The sequence below is a fragment of the Papio anubis genome, chromosome 4 (assembly GCF_008728515.1).
Source record: "Papio anubis isolate 15944 chromosome 4, Panubis1.0, whole genome shotgun sequence".
NCBI lineage: Eukaryota > Metazoa > Chordata > Mammalia > Primates > Cercopithecidae > Papio > Papio anubis.
This window is the reverse complement of record NC_044979.1, coordinates 127,736,286-127,755,129: the sequence shown is the minus strand read 5'-3', so window position 1 is coordinate 127,755,129 and position 18,844 is coordinate 127,736,286. Positions and strand designations below refer to the sequence as shown.

General features: G+C 53.5%; 1 pseudogene; it reads right to left on the bottom strand.

Annotated features, from left to right (window-relative positions):
* Positions 1-786: 786 nt before the first annotated feature.
* Positions 787-4,478, bottom strand: LOC116274638 (annotated as a pseudogene).
* Between the last annotated feature and the right edge of the window lie 14,366 nt (positions 4,479-18,844).

Here is an 18,844-nt window from a genome sequence, read left to right as displayed (position 1 = left end):
GGAGAGGCCGACTTGAGGGCAACTTGGGCCTGCAGAGGCCGCCGGGAGGAAGAACCGGGCCCAGAGAGGCCGGCTGGAGGAAATTCAGGGCCTGGAGAGGATGCAAAGCAGCAAATGCTAGGCCTGGAAAGGCTGCCATCGAGGCATGAACTTGGCCTGCCTACAGAGCTCTGGCTGGAGAAAGGTTTGGGCCTATGAAGCCAGGTGGGAGCTGGGCAGAAGCTTAGTGCACAGAGGTTGCTTGTTGCAAGGCAGGAGTCGGGCCTATTGATGCAACCAAGAGGAAGGGGAAGGGCTGGGCCTGGAGAGGCTACCACGAAGGAGGCCAAGAATGGGCCTCTACAGGCCAAAGGAAGGCATTGGCTGGCCCTGGAGGGGCCCACTTGGGGCCCCGTGATGTGCCTGGAGAGGCAGCCAGGAGTCCGGAGCTGGGACTGGAGAGGCTGACTTCAGGACGATGTGGGGGCCTGCAAAGGCTGCCGGGAGGCCCCAGCTGGGCCTAGAGGAGTCGCCTGGAGGAAGTTTAGGGGCCTTGAGACTCCAGCAGAGGTCACGAGCTTAGCCTCCTGTAGAGGCCGCCATGAGGCCTGAGCTGGGCCTGGAGAGCTTGGGTGAGGAAGTTTTGGGCCTACAAAGGCCGCTTGTAGCTGGGCGGGAGCTCAGTCCAAAGAGGTTCCTGTGAGGCAGGAGTTGGGCCTGTAGAGGCAACCAGAAGGAAGAGCTGGGCCTGGAGAGGACGCCAGGAGGCTGCAGCCAGGTCTGGAGAGGCTGACTTGAGGAGCTTCTGGGCCTGGAGAGGCCGCCAAAGGGGACAACCTGGGCCCAAAAGGCTCTTGTGAGTGGTGAGCTGGGCCTGAGGAGGCCATTGGGAGGCAGGAGTGGGGCCTATCGAAGCTGCCAGAAGGCAGGAGCTTTGGACTGGGGTGGCCGCGGTGAGGCTGCAGCCTGGGTGTGGGAGAGTCCGCTGTGAGGCAGAGGCTGGGCCTGTATACGGGCCGTCGGGAGGCAGGAGGCTGGACCCGTAGACACAGACTGGAGGTCAAGTTCTGGGCCTGGGGAGGCCGGCAAAAGTCAGAAGCGGGGCCTGGGAAGGCTGTCGAGAGGCACGAGCTGGGCTGGGCCTAAAGAGGCCACTGGGAGGCCTGAGGAACTGGGCCTGGAGAGGCTGACCGGAGGAAGTTGTGCGCCTTTAGAGGCCACCAAGAGGCGAGAGCTGGGCCGGGGTGAGGCCAACTTGAGGGCAACTTGGGCCTGCAGAGGCCGCTGGGAGGAAGAGCCGGGCCTGGAGAGGCCAACTGGAGGAAGTGCAGGGCCTGGAGAGGATGAAAGGCAAGAAACGCTAGGCCTGGAAAGACCACCGTCATGGCATGAACTTGGCCTTCTGAGGCCACTGGGAGGCAGGAGCTCAGCCTGCAGAGGCTGCGGAAGGGCCAGACCTTGTCCCGAGGGGGCCACGGCGAGGCAAGGGGCGGGCCCACAGAGGGCCCCCTGTGAGTAGAGGCTGTGCCTGGAGAGGCCACCCTCAGGCAGGGGCTAGGCCTTTGGAGGCCATGAGAGGCAGGAGCTGGGCCCCAAAGGGCCAGTGTGAGGGAGAACCTCGGCCTAGAGAGGCCAGTGTGAGGCAGGAGCTCAAACCTCTGGGCGGGCTGTGAGAGACATGAGTTGTGCCGAAACAGGCCATGATGTGGGAGGCGTTCGGCCTTTCAAGGCTGCCTGGAGGTGGGCAGGCAGGAGCCTGGCCCTGGGAAGCTGTCGTGAGGTGAGAGCCGGACATGAAGAGTCCCCTGGGAGGCAAGCACGGGCCTGCAGAGGCTGTTCTCCAGCCGGAGCTGTTTCTGTGCAGGCCACTGGGAGCAGAAGGTGTGCCTACAGAGTGCTGGCTGGAGAAAGGTTTGGGCTTGCAAAGGCTGGCGAGAGCTGGGCAGGAACTGAGCCCACAAAGGTTGCTTCTTGCTAGGTGGGATTCAGGCCTGTCCATGCAGCCAGGAGGAAGTGTAAGGGCTGGGCCTGGAGAGGCCGCCACGAGGGACTCTGAGAATGGGCCTCTACAGGCTGACGGGAGGCAGGAGCTGGCCCTGGAGGGCCCACTTGAGGCCCTGTGTTGCATCTGGAGAGGCCGCCGGGAGGCCGGAGTTGGGCCTGGAGAGGCCGCAGGAGGTCGGAGCTGGGCCTGGAGAGGGAGACTTCAGGATGATGTGGGGGCTTGCAGAGGCCACTGGGAGGCCCAAGCTGGGCCAAGAGGAGCCACCTGGAGGAATGTTGGGGGCCTGGAGACTCCGTCAGAGGGCAGGGGCTTAGCCTCCTGGAGAGGCCACCATGAGGTCTTAGCTGGGCCTGGAGAGCTTGGCTTGAGGAAGTTTTGGGCCTACAAAGGTGGCCAGGAGCTGGGCGGGAGCTGAGTCCAAAGAGGTTGCTCTGAGGCAGGAGTTGGGCCTGTAGACACAGCCGGGATGAAGAGCTGGGCCTGGAGTGGACACCTGGAGGCTGCAGCAGGGTCTGGAGAGGACAACTTGAGGAGTTTCTGGGCCTGGAGAGGCCATGAAAAGGGGACAAACTGGGCCCAGAACGGCCACTGTGAGGGGTGAGCTGGGCCTGAGGAGGCCATCGGGAAGCAGGAGAGGGGCCTGTCGAAACTACTGGAAGGCTGGAGCTTTGGACTGGGGAGGCCACAGTGAGGCTTCGGCCTGGGCATGGGAGAGTCCACTGTGAGGCAGAAGCTGGGCCTTCAGGAGGCAGGAGGCTGCGCCCTGAGAGACTGATGGGAGGACATTGTGCACCTGGAGAGGCAGCTGAGAGGAGAGAGCTGGGCCGGGGGTGGCCGAGTTGAGGACGATTTGGGTCTGCAGAGGACACTGGGAGGCAGGAGCTGGCCCTGGAGAGGCCAATTTGAGGGCAACTTGGGCCTGCAGATGCCACCGGGAGGAAGATCCGGGCCCGGAGAGGCCGACTGGAGAATGTGCGGGGCCAGGAGAAGATGCAAACCTGGAAACGCTAGGCCTGGAAAGGATGCCATCAAGTCATGAGCTTGGCCTATGGAGGCCACTGGGAGGCAGGAGCTGGGCCTGCAGATGCCGCAGAAGGGTAGGAGCTTGGCCCGATAGGCCCAACACAAGGCAAGAGGCGGATCCGGAGAGGGCCCACTGTGAGGTAGAGGCTGGACCTGGAGAGGCCGCCCACAGGCAGGGGCTTGGCCTGGAGAGGCCAAGAGAGGCATGAGCTGGGCCCCAATGGGCCGGCATGAGGGAGGACATCAGCCTAGAGAGGCCAGTGTGAGGCAGGAGCTCACACCTTTGGGTGGGCCGCAAGAGACATGAGTTGGGCCAAAACAGGCCACAGTGCAGTAGGAAATGGGCCTGGAGAGCTTGGCTTGAGGACGTTTTGGGCCTACAAATGCTGCCAGTTGTGCGGTAGCTGAGTCCAAAGAGGTTACTGTGAGGCAGGAGTTAGGCCTGTACAGGCAGCTGAGAGGAAGAGCTGGGCCTGGAGAGGATGCCGGAAAGCTGCAGCTGGGTCTAGAGATTCCGACTTGAGGAGCTCCTGGGCCAGGGGAGGATGCCAAAAGGGGACAAAGTGGGCCAGGAAAGGCCGTTGTGAGGAGTGAGCTGGGTCTGAGGAGGCCATTGGGAGGCAGGAGTGGGGCATGTCGAAGCTGCCGGAAGACAGGAGCTTTGGACTGGTGAGGCTGCAGTGAAGCTGCAGACTGGACATGGGAGAGTCCTCTGTGAGGCAGAGGCTGCGCCTGTATATGGGCCTTTGGGATTCAGGAGGCTGGGCCCGGAGAGGACGACTGGAGGTCAAGTTCTGGGTCTGAAGAGGCTGCCAAAAGTCAAAAGTGGGGCCTGGGAAGGGGCCGAGAGGCCTGAGCTGGGCTGGGCCTAAAGAGGCCATCAGGAGGCAGGCAGAGCTGGGCCTGGAGAGGCTGACGGGAGGAAGATGTGCACTTGGAGAGGCCGCCGAGAGGCAAGAGCTGGGAAGGGTGAGGCCGACTTGAGTATGACTTGGGCCTGCAGAGGAATCGGGGAGGCAGGAGCTGGCACTGGAGAGGCTGACTTGAGGGCAACCTGGGCCTGCAGAGGCTGCTGGGAGGAAGAGCCGGGCCTGGAGAGCCCAACTGGAGGAAATGCTGGGCCTGGAGAGGATGCAAAGCAGGAATCGCTAGGCCTGGAAAGGCCGCCGTCGAGGCATGAGCTTGGCCTATGAGGCCTATGAGGCAGGAGCTGGGCCTGCAGAGCCTGCTGAAGGGCAGAAGCTTGGCTGGAGGGGGCCATGGTGAGGCAAGAGGCGGGCCCGGAGAGGGCCCATTGTGAGGTAGAGGCTGGGAATGGAGAGGCCGCCCACAGGCAGGGCCTGGGCCTTGAGAGTCCACGAAAGGCATGAGCTGGGCCCCAGCGGGCCAGCGTGAGGGAGGACGTCGGCCCAGAGAGGCCAGTGTGAGGCAGGACCTCACACCTCTGGGCGGGCTGCGAGAGGCATGACATGGGCCGAAACAGGACATGGTGCAGGAGGAGATGGACATGATAAGGCTGCCGGGAGACAGGTAGGCAGGAACCTGGCCCCGGGAAGCAGCTGTGGGGCAAGAGCTGGGCCTGGAGAGGCCCCTGGGAGGCAAGCGCGGGGCCTGCAGAGGCTGTTCTCCAGCCAGAGCTGGATCTGTGCAGGCCACCGGGAGGCAGAAGGTGGGCCTACAGAGCTCTGGCGGGGGAAAGGTTTGAGCCTACAAAGGCTGGCGGGAGCTGGGAAGGAGCTGAGCCCACAGTGGTTGCTTGTTGCGAGGCAGGAGTCGGGCCTATCAATGCAGCCAGGAGGAAGGGGAAGGGCTGGGCCTGGAGAGGCTGCCATGAGGGAGGCAGAGAATGGGCCTCTACAGGACGATGGGAGGCAGCAGCTGGCCCTGGAGGGGCCCACATGACTCCCCGTGTTGCACCGGGAGAGGCCACCAGGTGGCCGGAGCTTTGCCTGGGGAGGCCTTCAGGACAATGTGGGGGCCTGCAGAGCGCACTTGGCCTGAGGGGAGATGGCAAGGCAAGAGGCAGGCCTGGAGAGGGCCCACTGCAAGGTAGAGGCTGGCCCTGGAGAGGCCACTCACAGGCAGGGGCTGGGCCTGGAGTGGCCACGAGAGGTACGAGCTGGGCCCCAAAGGGCCGGCATGATGGAGGACCTCGGCCGAGAGAGGCTAGTGTGAGGCAGGAGCTCACACCTCTGGGCGGGCCGCTAGAGGCATGAGTTGGGCCGAAATAGGCCATGGTGCGGGAGGAGCTGGGCCTGTCGAGGCTGCCGGGAGGTAGGCAGGCAGGAATCTTGCCCTGGGAAGTCACCGGGAGGTGAGAGCCGGGCCTGGAGAGGGCTCTGGGAGGCAAGCGCGGGGCCCTCAGAGGCTGTTCTCCTGCCAGAGCTGGGTCTGTGCAGGCCACCGGGAGGCAGACGGTGGGCCTACAGAGCTCTGGCTGGAGTAAGGTTTGGACCTACAATGGCTGGCATGAGCTGAGAAGGATCTGAGCCCACAGACATTGCTTTTTGTGAAGTGAGGGTAGGGTCTGTCGACACAGCCAGGAGGAGGGGTAAGCCTGGAGCGGCCACCACGAGGGAGGCAGAGGCTGGGCCTCTACAGGCCGATGGGAGGGAGGAGCTGGCCTTGGAAGGCCCAATTGAGGCCCCGTGTTGTGCCTGGAGAGTCAGCTGGGGTGCTGGAGCTGGGCCTGGAGAGGCCGACTTCAGGACGATGTGGGGGCCTGCAGAGGCTGCTGGAAGGCTCCAGCTGGTGCTAGAGGAGCCGCCTGGTGGAAATTTGGGGGCCTTGACACTCTGTCGGAGGCCTGGAGCTAAGCCTCCTGGAGAGGCCACCGTGAGGCCTGAGCTGGGCCTGGAGAGCTTGTCTTGAGGAAGTTTTTAGCCTACAAAGGCTGCCAGGAGCTGGGTGGGAGCTGAGTCCAAAGAGGTTACTGTGAGGCAGGAGTTGGACTTGTAGACACAGCCAGGAGGAAGAGCTGGGCCTGGAGAGGACACTGGGAGGCTGCAGCTGGGTCTGGAGAGGCTGACATGAGGAGGTTCTGGGCCTGGAGAGGCCTACGAAAGCAGACAAACTAGGCCCGGAAAGGACGTAGTGTGGGGTGAGCTGGGCCTGAGGAGGCCATCGGGAGGCAGGAGTGGGGCCTGTCAAAGCTGCTGGAAGACAGGAGCTTTGGACTAGGGAGGCCGCAGTGAGGCTGCGGCCTGGGCATGGGAGAGTCCACTGTGAGGCAGAGGCTGGGCCTGTTTTCGTGCCTTTGGGAGGCAGGAGGCTGGGCCCAGAAATGCTGATTTGAAGTCAAATTCTGGGCCTGAACAGGTTGCCAAAACTTGTAAGCGGGGCCTGGAAGGCCGCCGCGAGGCATAAGCTGGGCTGGGCCTAAAGAGGCCATCGGGAGGCAGGAGAAGCCAGGACTAGAGAGGCTGACAGGAGGTAGTTGTGCACCTGGAAAGGCTGCAGAGTGGCAAGAGCTGGGCCGTGTGTGGCCGACTTGAGGATGACTTGGGCCTGCAGAGGCCACTGGGAGGCAGGAGCTGACACCGGAAAGGCCGACTTCAGTGCAACTTTGGAGTGCAGAGGCAGCCAGGAGGAAGAGCCAAGCCCGGAGACGCCAATTGGAGGAAATGCAGGGCCTGGAGAGGATGCAAAGCAGCAAACGCTAGGCCTGGAAAGGCTGCCATCGAGGCATGAACTTGGCCTACGGAGGCCACTGTGAGGCAGGATCTGGGCCTGCAGAGGCTGCCAAAGGGCAGGAGCATGGCCCGAGGGGGCCACAGGGAGGCAAGAGGTGGTCCCGGGGAAGGCCCACTGTGAGGTAGAGGCCCGGCCCAGAGGGGCTGCCCACAGGCAGGGGTTGGGCCTGGAGAGGCCACGAGAGGCATGAACTGGGCCCCAGTGGGCCGGTGTGAGGGAGGACCTTGGCCTATAGAGGCCAGTGTTAGGTAGCAGCTCACACCTCTGGGCGGGTCCCAAGAGGCATGAGTTGGGCTGAAACAGGCCACGCTGTGGGAGGAACTGGGCCTCTTGGGGCTGCTGGAAGGCAGGCAGGCAGGTACATGGCCCCAGGAAACCACTGTGAGGTGAGAGCCGGGCCTAGAGAGGCCCAAGGGAGGCAAGCACAGGGCCCTCAGATGCTGTTCTCCAGCCAGAGCTGGGTCTGTGCAGGCCACCGTGAGACAGAAGGTGGGCCTACAGAGCTCTGGCTGGAGTAAGGTTTGGGCCTACAAACACTGCCGGTTGCTGGGCAGGAGCTGAGCCCACAGGGGTTGCTTGTTGCAAGGCAGTAGTCAGGCCTGTCAAAGCAGCCAGGAGGAAGGGGAAAGGCTTGGCCTGGAAAGGCTGCCACGAGGGAGGCAGGGTCTGGGCCTCTACAGGCAGAGGGAAGGCAGGAGCTGGCCCTGTAGGGGGCCACTTGAAGCCCCGTACTGCACCTGGAGAGGCTGCCGGGAGGCTGGAACTGGGCCTGGAGAGGCCGACTTCAGGACGATGTGGGGGCCTGCAGATGCCACCAGGAGGCCCAGCCTGGCTTAGAGGAGCCGCCTGGATGAAGTTTTGAGGCCTGAAGACTCCGTCAGAGGGCAGGAGCTGAGCCTCCTTGAGAGGCCACCATGAGGCCTGAGCTGGGCCTGGAGAGCTTGGCTTGAGGAAGTTTTGGGCCTACAAAGGCTGCCAGGAGGTGTGCAGGAGCTGAGTCCAAACAGGTTGCTGTGAGGCAGGAGCTGGGCCTGTATACACAGTCAGGATGAAGTGCTGGGCCTGGACAGGCCACCAAAAGGGGACAACCTGGGCCTGTAAAGGCCGCTGGGAGGGGTGAGCTGAGCCTTAGGAGGCCATTGGGAGGCATGAGCGGGGCCTGTTGAAGCTGCCGGAAGGCAGGAACCTCACACTGGGGAGGCTGCAGTGAGGCTGAAGCCTGGGCATCCGAGAGTCCACTGTGTGGCAGAGACTGGGCCTGTATAATGGCCTTATGGAGGCAGGGGGCTGGACCCGGAGAGGCCGACTGGAGGTCACGCTCTGGGCCTGAAGAGGCCACCAAAAGTCAAAAGAGGGGCCTGGGAAGGCCGCTGAGAGGTACGAGCTGGGCTGGGCCTAAAGAGGCCATTGGGAGGCAGGAGAAGCTCGGCCTGCAGAGGCTGATGGTAGGAAGTCGTGCACCTGGAGAGGCTGCCGAGAGGCGAGAGCTAGGCAGGGGGAGGCCAACTTGAGGGCAACCTGGGCCTGCAGAAGTCGCCAGGAGGAAGAGCCGGGCCCGGAGAGGCCAACTTGAGGGCAACTTGGACCTGCAGAGGCCGCCAGGAGGAAGAGTCGGTCCTGGAGAGGCCAACTGGAGGAAGTGCAGGGCCTGGAGATGATGCAAAGCAGGAAATTCGAGGCCTGGAAAGGCCACCGTCAAGGCATGAGCTTGGCCTACGGAGGCCACTGGGAGGCAGAAGCTGGGCCTACAGAGGCCGCCAAAGGGCAGGAGCTTGGCTTGCATGGGCCATGGCGAGGCAAGAGGTGGGCCCAGAGAGGTCCCACTGTGAGGTAGAGGCTGGGCTTGGAGAGGCCACTCACAGGCAGGGGCTGGCCCTAGAGAGGCCACGAGAGGCATGAGCTGGGCCCCAATGGGCCGGCGTGAGGGAGAAACTCGGCCGAGAGAGGCCAGTGTGAGGCAGGAGCTCACACCTCTGGGCGGGCCGCGAGAGGCATGAGTTGGGCCGAAACAGGCCACGGTGTGGGAGAAGCTGGGCATGTGGAGGCTGCTGGGAGGCAGGCAGGCAGGAATCTGGCCCCGGGAAGCCACCATGAGGTGAGAGGTGGGCCTGGAGATGCCCCTGGGAGATAAGTGCGGGGCCCGCAGAGGCTGTTCTCCAGACAGAGCTGCATCTGTGCAGGCCACTGGTAGGCAGAAGGTGGGCCTACAGAGCTCTGGCTGGAGAATGGTTTGTGTCAACAAAGGCTGCCAGGAGGCAGGCAGGAGCTGAGCACACAGAGGTTGCTTGTTGTGAGGTGGGAGTCGGGCCTGTCGACACAGCCAGGAGGAAGGGGAAGGGCTGGGCCTGGAGAGGCCACCACGAGGGAGGCAGTTGCTGGGCCTCTACAGGCATACTAGAGACAGGAGCTGGCCCTGGAGGGGCCCACTTAAGGCCCCTTGTTGCACCTGGAGAGTCCACTGGAAGGCCGGAGCTGGGCCTGGAGAGGCCAACTTCAGGATGATGTGGGGTCCTACAGAGTCCACGAGGAGGCCTAAGCTGGGCCTAGAGGAGTCGCCTGGAGGAAGTTTGGGGGTCTGGAGACTCCATTGGAGGGTTGGAGCTGAGCTTCCTGGAGAGGCCACCGTGAGGTCTGAGCTGGGCCTGGAGAGCTTGGCTTGAGGAAGTTTTGGTCCTACAAAGGCTGCCAGGAGCTGGGCGGGAGCTGAGTCCAAAGAGGTTGCTGTGAGGCAGGAGTTGGGCCTATAGAAGCAACTGGGAAGAAAAGCTGGGCCTGGAGAGGCCGCCAAAAGGGGACGCAATGGGCCCAGAAAGGCCATTGTGAGTGGTGAGATGGGCCTGAGGAGGCCTTTGGAAGGCAGGAGAGGGGCCTGTTGAGGCTGCCGGAAGGCAGGAGCTTCAGACTGGGGAGGCTGCAATGAAGCTGCAGCCTGGGTGTTTGGGAGTCCGCTGTGAGGCAGAGGTTGGGCCTATATACGGGCCTTCGGGAGGCAGGAGGCTGGGCCCGGAGAGGCCAACTGGAGGTCAAGTTCTGGGCCTGTAGAGGCCACCAAAAGTCAAAAACGGGGCCTGGGAAGGTCACCGAGAGGCACCAGCTGGGCTGGGCCTAAAGAGGCTATCGGGAGGCATGAGGAGCTGAGCCTGGAGAGGCTGATGGGAGGAAGTTGTGCACCTGGAGAGGCTGCCGAGAAGTGAGAGCTGGGCGTGTGGAGGCCGACTTGAGGATGACTTGGGCCTGCAGAAGCCACCAGGAGGCAGGAGCTGGCCCCAGAGAAGCCGACTTCAGGGAAACATGGCCTAAGGAGGCCACTGTGAGGCAGGAGCTGGGCCTGCAGAGGGCACCGAAGGGCAGGAGCATGGCCTGAGGGGGCCACGGCGAGGCAAAAGGCGGGTCCGTAGAGGGCCCACTGTGAGGTAGAGGCCGCCCACAGGCAGGGGCTGGGCCTGGAGAGGCCACGAGAGTCATGTGCTGGGCCCCAACGGACCAGAGTGAGGGAGGACCTTGGCCTAGAGAGGCCAGTGAGTGGCAGGAGCTCACACCTCTGGGCGGGCCACGAGAGGCCTGAGTTGGGCCAAAACAGGCCACAGTGCATGAGGAGCTGGGCCTGTTGGGGCTGCTGGGTGGCACGCAGGCAGGAACCTGGTCCCGGGAAGCCACCATGAGGCGAGAGCTGGGTCTGGAGAGGCCCCTGGGAGGCAAGCGCGAGGCCCTCAGAGGCTGCTCTCCAGCCAGAGCTGGGTCTGTGCAGTCCACCAGGAGGCAGAAGGTGGGCCTACAGAGCTCTGGCTGGAGAAAGATTTGGGCCTACAAAGGCTGGCGGGAGCTGGGAAGGAGCTGAGCCCACAGAGGTTGCTTATTGTGAGGTGGGAGTCAGTCTTGTTGATGCAGCCTGGAGGAAGGGAAAGGGCTGGGCTACTCGGGAGTATATGCACAGCTATGGAGAAATAGGAAATATACGCAGACAAAAACTGGAAAGAAGCTTTCTGTGAAACTGCCTTGTGATAGTTATGTCTATTCATCTCACATAGATATAATTTTCACCATAGCCATCCATATACTCCCAAATGTCCCTTGTTAGCTTTTTCTCCAAAAGGGATTCCCCATTTCTCCTTGAGAAGAAAGGTGTAACTCTGTGAGCGGGATGCAAACGTCATGAAGCAGCTCCTTGGAAAGCTTCTCTACAGTTTCTATCTGAAGATATTTCCGTTTTCACCATAAGCCTCAAAGCACTCCTGAATATCCCTTCGCAGACTAAACAATATTAGTATTAGAATAATGCTCAATGAAAGGGAAGCTTAACTATGCGAGTGGAATTCACAAAAAACAGAGCTGTTTTACAGAAAATTTCCTTCTGGTTTTTATCTGAAGGTATTAATTTTTCAGCATATTCTAAAGAGTGTTCCCAAATGTCCTTCCTCAGGTTTCACTGAAACAGTGATTTCAAATGGCTCAATTCAAAGAATGATGTAACTTTATGAGATGAATAAACACATCACAAAACAGTTGCTCAGAAAGCTTCTCTCCAGTTTTCAACAGAAGACGTTTCTTTGCTCGCCACAGGCCACCGGTTGCCACTTAATATCCCTTTGCAGAATCCTCAAACACAGACTTTTCAAAGTGGGAAATGTAGAGTAAGCTTTAACTCTGTTAAATGAATGCACATATCAGAGAGTAGTTTTCTGGAACTCTTCTTTCTGGGTGTTATTTGAGGACATTTCACTTTTTACGATAGTCTACAAAGCACTCTGAAATATCACTTTTTCAGTTTTACACGAACAGTGTTCAAACACTACCTTATGAGGAAAGAGGCATAAGTCCCTGAGTGGAATGCACACATTACAAAGCAGTTTCTCAGAAAGCTTCTCTCCAGTTTTTATCTGAAGAGATTACGTATTTCACCATAATCCTGAATTGCCTCCCGAATGTCCCTTTGCGGATCCATCCATGACAGAGTTTCCATGCTGTGTTATGGAAATCAAGATTTATCATCATGAGATGAATAAACATAATAAAAAGCACATTCACAGAAACCTTCTTTCCAGTTTATATCTGAAGATATTTCCTATTTCACCATCATCCTGAATGTGCTCCCAAAACTCCTTTCGTGGATGCATCCATGACAGAGTTTCCAACCTGCATAATGTAAAGAAAGCTTTATCTATGTGAGATGAATACATATATCACAGAGCAGCTTCAGAGAAAGCTTCTTTCCAGTTTTTGTCCAAGATTATTTCCCTTTTCACCATAGGCATCAACATGCTCCTGAATATCACTTGATAGCTTTTACTCCAAAAGGGTTTCCCCTATGCTGTATGAGAAGAGAGGTAAAACACTGTGAGTGGAATGCACATGTCACAAAACAGTTCCTCAGAAAGCTTCTCTCTAGTTTCTATCTGGACATATTTCCTTTTTCTCCGTAAGATTCAATGCGCTCCTGAATATGCCTTCACACGCTAAAAATAAACAGTTTTAGATAATTGCTCAATGAAAAGAGAAGTTTAACTGAGTGAGAGGAATTCACACGACACATAGTAGTTTCACAGAAAGTTTCTTACTTTTATTTATGTGATTATATTTCTTTCTCCACATTCTAAAGAGCATTCCCAAACATCCTTCCTCAGATTCCACAAAAAGAGTGATATCATACTGCTCAATTCAAAGTATGATTTAACTCTTTGAGATGAATACACACATCACAAAACAGTTGCTCAGAAAGCTTCCCTCCTGTTTTCAATGGAAGACGTTTCCTTGCTCACCAAAGGCCTCTGGGCACCCTTATTATAACTTCACAGATTCTTCAAAGATATAGTTTCCAAATACGGCAACGTAGTGTAAACTTTATCTCTGTGAAATGAATGCACATATCAGAGAGCAGTTTCTTGGAATGCTTCCTCCTGGGTTTTATTTGAGGATATTTCACTTTTCACCATAATCTTCAATGTGCTACGAAATATCCCTTTTTTGGTTTTACAAAAACAGTGTTCAAACACTGCCTTATGAGAAAAGAGGTATAACTCCCTGAGTGGAATATACACATCACAAAGAAGTTTCTCAGAAAGCTTCTCTCCAGTTTTTTTTTTTTAAATTTATTTATTATTATTATACTTTAAGTTGTAGGGTACATGTGCATAACGTGCAGGTTTGTTACATATAATGCTTGTGCCATGTTGGTTTGCTCACCCATCAACTCGTCATTTACGTCAGGTATAACTCCCAGTGCAATCCCTCCCCTCCCCTCCCATGATAGGCCCCGGTGTGTGATGTTCCTTCCTGAGTCAAGTGATCTCATTGTTCAGTTCCCACCTATGAGTGAGAACATGCGGTGTTGGTTTTCTGTTCTTGTGATAGTTTGCTAAGAATGATGGTTTCCAGCTGCATCCATGTCTACAAAGGACCACAAACTCATCCTTTTGATGGCTGCATAGTATTCCATGGTGTATATGTGCCACATTTTCTTAATCAATCTGTCACTGATGGACATTTGGGTTGATTCCAAGTCTTTGCTGGCTGTGAATGATGCTGCAATAAACATACGTGTGCATGTCTTTATAGCAGCATAATTTCTCAATCCTTTGGGTATATCCCCAGTAATGGGATGGCTGGGTCATATGGTACATCTAGTTCTAGATCCTTGAGGAATCATATACTGTTTTCCATAATGGTTGAACTGGTTTACAATCCCTGTACAGTGTAAAAAGTGTTCCCTATTTCTCCACATCCTCTCCAGCACCTGTTGTTTCCTGACTTTTGACCAGTCATGTTCTAACTGGTGTGAGATGGTATATCATTGTGGTTTTGATTTGCATTTCTCTGATGGTAGTGATGATGAGCATTTTTTTCATATGTCTGTTGGCTGTATGAGATGTCTTCTTTTTGTCATCTGTTCATATCCTTTGCCCACTTTTGGATGGGGTTGTTTGTTTTTTCTTATAAATTTGTTTGAGTTCTTTTGTAGGTTCTGGATAATTAGCCCTTTGTCCAGATGAGTAGATTGCAGGTACTTTCTCCCCATTCTGTAGGTTGCCTGTTCACTCTGATGTGGTAGTTAGTTTTTGCTGTGCAAGCTCTTTAGTTTAATGAGATCCCATTTGTCGATTTTGGCTTTTGCTGCCGTTGCTTTTTGGCGTTTTAGACGCAGAAGTCTTTGCCATGCCTATATGTCCTGAATGGTACTACCTGGAACACTCTAGGAATTTTAGCAATTATTAGGTCTAACATTTAAGTCTCTAATCCATCTTGAATTAATTTTCGTATAAGGAGTAAGGAAAGGATCAGTTCCGGCTTTCTACTTATGGCTAATGAATTTTCCCAGCACCATTTACATTAAATGGGGAATCCTTTCCACGTTTCTTGTTTCTCTCCAGGTTTGTCAAAGATCGAATGGCTGTAGATGTGTGGTATTATTTCTGAGGACTCTGTTCTGTTCCATTGGTCTATATCTCTGTTTTGGTAGCAGTACCATGCTGTTTTGGTTACTGTAGCCTTGAGTATAGTTTGAAGTCAGGCAGCGTGATGCCTCCAGCTTTGTTCTTTTGACTTGGGATTGTCTTGGAGATGCGGGCTCTTTTTTGGTTCCATAGACTTTAAAGCAGTTTTTTTCCAATTCTGTGAAGAAACTCATTGGTAGCTTGATGGGGATGGCATTGAATCTATAAATTGCAGCAGGGCAGTATGGCCATTTCACGATATTGATTCTTCTATCCATGAGCATGGTATGTTCTTCCATTTTGTTTGTGTCCTCTTTTATTTCACTGAGCAGTGGTTTGTAGTTCTCCTTGAAGAGGTCCTTTACATCCATGTAAGTTAGTTCCTAGGTATTTTATTCTCTTTGAAGCAATTGTAGATGGAAGTTCATTCATGATTTGGCTCTCTGTTTGTCTGTTACTGGTGTATAAGAATGCTTGTGATTTTTGCACATTAATTTTGTATCCTGAGACTTTGCTGAAGTTGCTTATCCTTGGGAGATTTTGGGCTGAAGACAATGGGGTTTTCTAAATATACAATCATGTCATCTGCAAACAGGGACAATTGGACTTCTTCTTTTCCTAACTAGATACCCCTGGTTTTCTTTCTCTTGCCTAATTGCCCTAGCCAGAACTTCCAACACTATGTTGAATAGGGTGGTGAGAGAGGGCATCCCTGTCTGTGCCAGTTTTCAAAGGGAATTTTCCAGTTTTGCCCATTCAGTATGATATTGGCTTATTGGGTTTGTCATAAATAGCTCTTATTATCTTGAGGTACGTTACATCAATACCGAATTTATTGAGCGTTTTTAGCATGAAGGCTGTTGAATTTTGTCAAAAGCCTTTTTCTGCATCTATTGAAGGATAATCATGTGGTTCTTGTCTTTGAAGTTTCTGTTTATATGCTGGATTATGTTTATTGATTTAGAATGTTAGACCAGCCTTGCATCCCAGGGATGAAGCCCACTTGATCATGGTGGATAAGCTTTTGATGTGTTGTTGAATCCGGTTTTGCCAGTATTTTATTGAGGATTTTTGCATGTGTTCATCAGGGATATTGGTCTAAAATTCTCTTTTTTATTTAATGTCTCTGCCGAGCTTTGAGGTATCAGGATGATGTTGGCCTCATAAAATGAGTTAGGAAGATTCCCTCTTTTTCTATTGATTGGAATAGTTTCAGAAGAATGGTACCATCTCGTTCGCCCTCTGAGTAGAATTCAATTTGTGAATCCATCTGGTCCCTGGGCTTTTTTGGTTGTTAGGCTATTAATTGTGCCTCAGTTTCAGAGCCTACTATTGGTCTATTCAGGGATTCAACTTCTTCTGGATTTAGTCTTGAAGATGTAAGTGTCAGGAAATTATCCATTTTCTTCTAGATTTTTTCCAGTTCATTTTGCGTAGAGGTGTTTATAGTATTCTCTGATGGTAGTTTGTATTTCTGAGGGTCGGTGGTGATATCCCTTTATCATTTTTAGTGCGTCGATTTGATTCTTCTCTCTTTTTTCTTCTTTATTAGTCTTGCTAGTGGTCTGGCTCCAATTTTGTTGATCTTTCAAAATAACTCCTGGATTCATTGATTTTTGGAGGGTTTTTTGTGTCTCTATCTCCTTCCAGTTCTGCTCTGATCTTAGTTATTTCTTCTGCTAGCTTTGGAATGTGTTTGCTCTTGCTTCTCTAGTTCTTTTAGTGCGATGTTGAGTGTCAATTTTTGATCTTTCCTGCTTTCTCTTGTGGACATTTAGTGCTATAAATTTCCCTCTACACACTGCTTTAAATGTCCAGAGATTCTGGTATTGTATCTTTGTTCTCATTGGTTTCAAGAACATCTTTATTTCTGCCTTCATTTCGTTATGTGCCAGTAGTCATTCAGAGACAGGTTGTTCAGTTTCCTGTAGTGGGCCGGTTTTGATTGAGTTTCTTTAGTCCTGAGTTCTAGTTTGATTGCACTGGTCCTGAGGAGACAGTTTGTTATAATTTCTGTTTCTTGTACATTTGCTGAGGAGTGCTTTGCTTTGGAATTATATGGTCAATTTTTGGAGTAAGTACAATGTGGTGCTGAGAAGAATGTATATTCTGTTGATTTGGGGTAGGAGGTTGCAGATGTCTATTAGGTCTGCTTGCTGCAGAGATGAGTTCAATTCCTGGATATCCTTGTTAACTTTCTGTCTTGTTGATCTGTCTAATGTTGACGGTGGAGTGTTGAAGTCTCCATTATTATTGTATGGGAGTCTAAAGTCTCTTTGTAAGTCTCTAAGGACTTGCTTTATGAATCTGGGTGCTCCTGTATTGGGTGCATATATATTTACAGGATAGTTAGCTCTTCCTGTTGGATTGATCCTTTACCATTATGTAATGGCCTTCTTTGTCTCTTTTGATCTTTGATGGTTTAAAGTCTGTTGTATCAGAGACTAGTTGCAGCCTGCTTTTTTTGTTCTCCATTTGCTTGGTAAATCTTCCTCCATCCCTTTATTTTGAGGCTGTATGTCTCTGCGTGTGTGAGATGGGTCTCCTGAATACAACCCAGACTGATGGAGTCTTGACTCTTTATCAGTTTGCCAGTCTGTGTCTTTTCATTGGAGCATTTAGTCCATTTACATTTAAGGTTAAGATTGTTATGTGTGAACTTGATCCTGCCATTATGATATTAACTGGATTTATTTTGCTCGTTAGTTGATGCAGTTCTTCCCTAGCCTCGATGGTCTTTACATTTTGGCATGTTTTGCAATGGCTGGTACAGTTGTTCCTTTCCATGTTGAGTGCTTCCTTCCAGGGTCTCTTGTAAAGGCAGACCTAGTGGTGACAAAATCTCTAAGCATTTGCTTATCTGTAAAGTTTATTTCTCCTTCACTTATGAAACTTAGTTTGGCTGGATATGAAATTCACGGTTTAAAATTCTTTTCTTTAAGAATGTTGAATATTGGCCCCCACTCTCTTCTGGCTTAGAGTTTCTGCCGAGAGATCTGCTGTGAGTCTGATGGAGAAGCTTCCCTTTGTGGGTAACCCGACCTTTCTCTGGCTGCCCTTCAGTTTTTTCCCTTCATTTTCGGCATTGAATCTGGCAATTATGTGTCTTAGGTTGCTCTTACTCGAGGAGTATCTTTGTAGCATTCTCTCTGTATTTCCTGGATTTGAATGTTGGCTGCCCTACTAGGTTGGGAAGTTCTCCTGGATGATATCCTGAAGGAGTGTTTTTAACTTGGTTCCATTTCCCCCCTCACTTTCCAGGCACCCAATCAGACCTTGGGTCTTTTTACTATAATCCCATACTTCTTGCGAACTTTCTTTTCTTCTTCTTTTTTTCTTTTGGTTTCTCTTCTAAGCTGTTTCATTCATTTTTGATCCTCAATCAGCTGATACTCTTTCTTCCAGTTGATCAATTGATTTACTGGAAGCTTGTGCATTTTGTCACGTATTTCTCGTCATGGTTTTTCATCTCTTTCATTTCGTTTATGACCTTCTCTGCATTAATTAGTCTAGCCGTCAATTCTTTACGCTTTTTTCAAAGATTTTTAGTTTCTTTTTGCGCTGGAGTGCGTAGACCCCTCCTTTAGCTCTAGAAATTTGATGGACTGAGAGCGCTTCTTCTCTCATCTCGTCAAAGTCATTCTCCGTCCAGCTTTGATCCGTTGCTGGCGATGAGCTGCGCTCCTTTTGCGGGGAGATGTGCTCTTATTTTTTTGAATTTCAGCTTTTTCTGCCCTGCTTTCCCCCATCTTTGTGGTTTTATCTGCCTCTGCTCTTTGATGATGGTGATGTACTGATAGGGGTTTTGATGTGAGTGTCCTTCCTGTTTGATGGTTTTCCTTCTAACAGTCAGGACCCTCAGCTGTAGGTCTGTTGGAGATTGCTTGAGTCCACTCCAGACCCTGTTTGCCTGAATTGGCTCAGCAACAGAGGCCTTGCAGAAGATAGAATATTTCCTGAACAGCGAATGTACCTGTCTGATTTTGCTTTAGGCTTCCTCTCAGGGGTGTACTCCACCCTGTGGGGTGTGGGGTGTCAGGCTGCCCCTAGTGGGATGTCTCCCAGTTAAGGCTACTCAGGGGTCCAGGGACCCACTTGAGCAGGCAGTCTGTCCCTTCTCAGATCTCAGCCTCCCGTGTTGGGAGATCCTGCTCTCTTCAAAGCTGTCAGACAGAGTGGATTTCTAGCGTCTGTGGGAGGCTTCTGCTTTGTTGTTGTTGTTGTTGTTGTTGTGTAGCTGTGTGCCCTGTCCCCAGAGGTGGAGTCTACAGAGACAGGCAGGTTTCCTTGAGCTGCTGTGAGCTCCACCCAGTTCAGCTTCCCAGCAGCTTCGTTTACCTGTAAGCCTCAGCAGTGGTGAGCCCCTCCCCAGCCTCGCTGCTCGTTGCGGTAGATCACAGACTGCTGTGCTAGCAATGAGGGAGGCTCGTAGGTGTGGGACCCTCGGCCAGGTGTGGGATAGGTACCACTCCTGGTGTGCCTGTTTGCTTAAAAGTGCCAATATTGGGGTGGGAGTTACCCGACTTTCCGGAGTGTTGTGTGTCCTCTCCAGTTCCCCTGGCTGAGAAAGGGATTCCCTTCCCCTTGCGCTTCCTGAGTGGCCGATGCCTGCATACCTGCTTCCAGCTTTCTCGCTGGTCGGGCTGCAGCAGCTGACCAGCACGATCGTCCGGCACTCACCGGTGAGATGAACCCAGTACCTCAGTTGAAATGCAGA